The 6,000-nt window shown below is 45.9% G+C and overlaps 1 protein-coding gene across 2 annotated transcripts in view; it reads right to left on the bottom strand.

Moving 5' to 3' along the window:
- The window catches only part of Pknox2 (PBX/knotted 1 homeobox 2), a 200,702-nt gene extending 194,939 nt beyond the window's left edge, over nt 1–5,763 (bottom strand). For both annotated transcript variants that reach the window (XM_042674890.1, XM_042674889.1), the window contains exon 1: nt 5,691–5,763. The gene's annotated coding sequence lies outside the window, so the exon portion shown is untranslated. The remainder of the gene's footprint in view (nt 1–5,690) is intronic.
- Nucleotides 5,764–6,000: the final 237 nt, after the last annotated feature.

Here is a 6,000-nt window from a genome sequence, read left to right on the forward strand (position 1 = left end):
TCTCCTGCAGGCATAGTCACACCAACTGAAAGGAGATTTAATTAGCAAAATCTCGTTAGGCAAACGAAATTATCCGTAAGACAATACTCTTCTGGACAGGGGGTATGATTAAACAAAGCCATTAATTGAGAGAGTCGCCTTGGCAGCTCTCCGGGATGCATTCATCTCCAGGCAGGCTCCATCCACTCTGCCTCCTTGGGCCAGGGGAACAAATTTGGCCTCTTCTCCTGCCTGGCCTACCTCCTCCCCACTCCATCTCCTCTCTTCTGGGGAGGGCCTTTAGAGGGGATGGGAGGGGGGGCTTCAGTTTGGGCTGCCAGATCTCGCATCTCATCAGCGGCCTCTCCCACAGCCAGATTCCCGCTAAAGTGCCTTGATTGCATAATGTCTATTTGCATAATGTAAATTGCAATCTCCTAGCTCGGGAGGCAGGAATCACAGAACAGCCATTATTTTTTTACCACTCCACAAAAATTTCTACATTTAGAAAGCAGATTTGCAGCTCAGAAAGCCGTATAAATCCGAATCCTCCAGAAACGCCATTAAATCACACCAATTAAGCTGGACCAGGAAGAGCCCCTGTCACTGTTCTCTGTACATTCAAAGGCTCCCAGCCTGGACAGAGGCTGAGAGACACTGAGAGACACTGAGAGGCTGCATCCGCGAGGCTGGACGCAATGCTGTTAGGAGGAGGAGGAAGGAAATTCTCTCTTACAAACCTGAGTGTACCAGTAAGCGCAGGCTCCCAAAACCTGGTAAAGCAAGGAGAGTAGGAGGTGGAATTGGCCGTGTGTGTGTGTGTGTGTGTGTGTGTGTGTGTGTGTGTGTGTGTGTGTGTGTGTGTGTTTAGGCTAATTGTCTGATTTCTTGTAGGCAGGTGCACTGTCTGTCTGCAGAGCATATTTGAGGATCAAATTTCTCCTTTCATAAAAGTAATGGAAGATCCAAGTGAGGTATTTTCAGACAAGGAAGTAAATAAAAAAGCTCTAACCCTTCCAGCTTCTCTTTAAGAACTTTCTCTGTTTCTTCCCAAGTTCCCTCCAGCCAACAGGAAGGAGAAAAAGGACAAACCCAGCTCAGACTGGGCTGCGCTGGTTGGATTTTGAGATCCTTTATGAACTGTTACGAGGGGTTATTGGGGAGAGGGGTGAGTCACACGTCCTAGGACAGGAGGCACTGCGTTGGAGTGCTGCCTAAGACTCCAGCTTCTTCGAAGTAGTGTACCTGGCTACTCTTTTGCTTCTTTATTGCTTATTCAATATTCATTTGTCAAAGGGCAAGATGCTAATGTGTATTATTAAAACATCAATAGTTTATGAGTGAACTTTCATGGCAAGTACAGTTAAAGGCAAGACTCTTGACCATCCCTGTCAGAAGCAATGATAAGGAATAATCTTTTTTTTCCAGTTCCACTTTTTCTTTACCTACTGGGTGAATGAATAGCTGAACCATTATTGAATGCCTACTGCATGCCTACTGAATGGCTTAAGATGTCATTGAGTACCCACAGCAATCCTGGAAAGAATGTGTAAATCTCATTTCTCTTCTAGACATGAGGAATCTGAAGGCCAAAGTCAGATGCCTGCAATCAACAAAGGTGCTAAATCTAAAGGCTGGGATTGCAACTCAAGTTTTGGATACCAAATCCAACATTTTCCCCTCAAGCTAGAACTTTGGAAATCTAAATGACCTTCATGTATCTATATTTCCAAATTAAACTGTTTCTGGAAGCCAAGTTTCATGAAAAGACGAAGATCAGAAAGAGTCATCCTATAGTTTCCTACTAGCCCATCAACACAAAGAAGGGGTCCTATGAGAAAATGCACCCCAAGTGCACAGCGGCGTGTCTAGCATGAAGTAAGTACCAGGAAGTGTTAATCACTAATATTAACATGAAACTATGGAAGAACTCAAGACTCTCCCTCCAATCCCAAATATCCCCTCATCAAGATGAAGACCACTTGCCCCTCTCTTTCTTACTCTCCTTTCCAGCATTAGCTATTGTTAGATTTCAGCCTTTGGGAAGACAGTCTGTTACTGTTTCTACTCTTCGACTGCTTGGGTTTTGTTTCTGTCTTCTTAAATCATAACAAGGCAGCCAGAGCACTCAGATCATCTTCCAAAATTTCACTGTATTTCTATCAAGGACACAGGAAATAGAAGGAAGCCTGGTTTTACTTAAGGGTACAGCTTCCCCATATAAGAATATATAGCAGAGGGGGGAAAAAAGGAGAACGAGGGCTGCTCACAATTTCCCATCCCTAGCAAGACTCTTGTAGACTTTTAGGCCCTGATCTTTGACTAGCCCTATCTCAATATGGAAGCACATGGTGATGGAGATAGGGGTAATCTGGATGCACACAAAGAGTCCAGCCTGTGAAGTCCTTGGTCATCGGTCTAAGATGTTCCAAACCCCAAACTTCAAGCTGCAGGTTGCAAAGTGGACTTACTTTTCACTGAGGTGGAGGTTTCTGTCATAAGTAGGACAGACCTCCCCTTCCCCCCAGCACGCCATGTTCCAGCATAGCTTGGTCTTCAGAGGCACTTTCCTCTGAGATATTCTGAGATAGGACAGTTCTATTTCTCTAAAGCACAGGTTTCCTTACCCCATCGTCCTCAATCCTCCAAAGAATTCATCCATTCTTCTGGAAAATATTTGAGGCCAGTTATACCAGACCACTAGCAGATATTTGACAAATACTAATAGTAGATTAGTATATCCCAAGATGGCTGCAACTATACATAGGACCCCTATATATATATATATGGGGGTCTCCAACAAGCACAGGTGGAAAATGCTTGGGAAAAATGTGTCTGCACTGAACCTGTGCAGAGTTTTTTTCTTGTCATGATTCCCTAGACAACATAGTATGACAGGTATTTACATGATATTTAAACTGCACTAGGTCTTATAAGTAATCTAGACATGATTTGAAGTATACAAGAAGAAGATATGCATGGGTGGTATGCAAATACTACACCTGCCACTTTATATAAGGGACCTGGACATCCACAGATATGGGCATCTGCAGGTACTGGCACTAATCCCCAGAGGTAAGGAGGGCTGGCTGGTAGATAGATATAAATAAATAGAAAGAGAGATAGAGATAGAGATATATTATATTTGTTATTTGACAGATTATATATATATATATATACATATACACACACACATTCCACTCCTCCTGCCAGTCTCTCAGGGAGATGTGCCACACTGTGGAGAGGTGGTGGCAGCTGTGTTTGCATCTGACCCAATGAAAGGACTGTGGGGGCCTGGGGGGTGCTGCCAGGCTTCAAAGGGTAGGTCAGAAAAGCAATGCAGCTTCTTCTTCCTGGATTTTGCTCTCAGGATATTTTTTTCCCCTTGAAACTGGGCAACCATATTGTAAGGAAACCCATACCACATAAAGAGACTATAGTTGATGGCTCCTGTTAACATCTCAGCCAACAGCCAGCCTCAAAGCCCAAAAAATATGAACAAGTCTGCTAGTTCAAGCACCCAGCTTTTGAGTGGCCCCACCTGGAACCCCAAACTCTAGTGGTACATAGACAAAGTGTTCCCATGATGCCCTGTCTAAATTTCCAACTCAAGTTATATGAGCTGAATAAATACTCAAGTACTACATTTGGGGGTAACTGGTTATACAGCCTGCTAACTTAGATACCAACTGGAAGTAGAAGGTTGCTATTTCTCAGTCAGAGCCAACTCTCGTCTCTCTTCTCTCTGACACTTTGAACTTTCAGACCCTTTTCTTACCTGGCATCCATCACTCAGAGCCTACCTCTTCCTTTCTCTCTCTCTCTAAAAAAAAAAAAAAGCAGGATCCTCATGCTTGAGGATGATCAAATGATCATTTGAACCCTACCCATTGCAGAACCTGGGATCTGAAAAGGCCCACCATTTTAGTTCCTCACTGCAGGTCCAAGAGCATCCCTGTGAGGGAGCTTTCCCTGGGTGTGAGTGGCCTAGTGCCCAGGAGGTACCTGGCTGCCCTCCAGGGCAGGGCTGGGGAAAAGTACAGACAGATTTCTCCCCCACCCTCAGCTCTCATTAAGGTTCACGCTCAGCTTGTTCCTCATACTTGACTTGACTTATGAGGTCCCTCTAACCTCCGGTGCAAGGAGACATCGATTCTCACAAAGGTCATTATCTTCTACTCCGGCTCCCCCACCCAGCCTCAGCTCCAGCTCTAGGAAGGCTTTCCTGGAACAGGATGGAGGGAGGCACCCTTCCCTGCCCCCCTTGGCCCGGGGATCTGACCACTCCACAGCCAGGGCTGCAGAGGAGGTGCCCTGGGAGCCGCAGCCCGTCAATCACAGAAGCGACCAGCACTGAATTGCAGACCATTAGGCAGGATGGCCGGCACCCTACTCACTCACCGGGCAGCCATCGGCAGGATGTTAGCTGATCGCAGGGCGGCCATTCTTATGATTTATTCAAATACTCATTACAGTCAATCTATTTTTACACAGAGGTGAAGATGTGCACTGATCACGGTTAATCATTTATAATTCCATGAACTGGTTGGAAGCCAATGTACTATCAAAGTCGTAGCAGCACCAACACAGCTTCAAGGTAGCCCCAGAAAGTAAGGTGAAGAATCCATGCTGGCACAGGGCAACCTGGTCACCTGCTAATATTCACCAGACCACAGCTAGGCTGAGGGTGCAAATGAAATGGGAATTCCCAGGCTCTCCCCTCCAGGAGCTCCTGCCCTCCTTGGAATAGCGCAGAATCTCTGAAAAGGGAGAAATTACTTCTAGATGGTGTTACTGGAGACAGGAGGAGGGCATGCTTCATGGGCAAAACTGAGCTTTGGTCAGGTTCTACAGGTGGATAGACTTACAGAGATCCTAACATGAGCCGCTGAGGATAAGCATAGGTAGAGAGAGCCCGTATTGGACAGATAGAGGAGAAATGAAGCATTTCTTTTTTCCTCCTTCACACCTTCCCAAAAATAGCCAGATGTAAAAGGAAGGGCAAGCCGGGCACCGGTGGCTCACACCTATAATCCTAGCTACTCAGGAAGCTGAGCTCTGAGGATTGTGGTTCAAAACCATCCAGGGCAGGAAAGTCAGTGAGATTCTTATCTCCAATGAACCACCAGAAAACCGGAAGTGCCGCTGTGGCTCAAGTGGTAGAGTGCTTGCCTTGAGCTGAAGAGCTGAGGGACAGCGCCCAGGCCCAGAGTTCAAGCCCCATGACCAACAACAACAACAAAAAAGTAAGGGCCGGCTCTGAACTTGGCCCAGTTTGGGAAATGATGTTGCCATATCCTCTTTGCACTGACCTCCCACCTCCTCCAAACACACACACACACACACACACACACACACACACACACACACACACACACACACGTTCAACCTACAAGCAGTGGTTAAGGTCCAGGTTGACCTTACAAACTCAAGAGCTTCCTTCCCCAGCACTCATGACACACGTAACACATCAAGACAACCTTAATGCCCAATCAATACAGTCTAATTAAAGAGCATGTCATATTATGGGGCTCCTTTGTCACACTCCGACATAATCTAATTAGAGCTCCACTGTATTTTACATTCTGACTAGCTCATTGTTCAATGGAACTCCTCCACAATACACGGCTGTTAAAGATCGGGTTCAGAGCTGGTCTTGAACCCTTAACCTTATTGAGTCAGTGTGGAAAATGCCAATCAAAGTTACTTACAGTTCACAGCCTCCTTTTTCGTGAGCAGCATGGAGAACAGAAAGCCTCAGAGTCCTGCTCCAGACTTCACCTGCGGAAAAAAAAAAAGAATACATCTTTATAGATTGGGTAAGAAGGTGGGGGCAGGTGGTGAGAGCCAGGGTGGGGGTAAGGATGGACCCAGGGTTTGGGGATCTGCTCAGAGCAAGGCTGAGGCAGGCAGCCTTGTGCCCACAGCACTGAATGGAAAAGTTTCCTAGCAAAGAATTCTTAGTACAAAATGATGATTGTTTTAAGCACTAACCAGCACAGAGAGACAGTTTCATGCCCT

This window comes from Dipodomys spectabilis, unplaced genomic scaffold (genome assembly GCF_019054845.1).
Source record: "Dipodomys spectabilis isolate Male_0828 unplaced genomic scaffold, ASM1905484v1 ptg000023l, whole genome shotgun sequence".
Lineage (NCBI taxonomy): Eukaryota > Metazoa > Chordata > Mammalia > Rodentia > Heteromyidae > Dipodomys > Dipodomys spectabilis.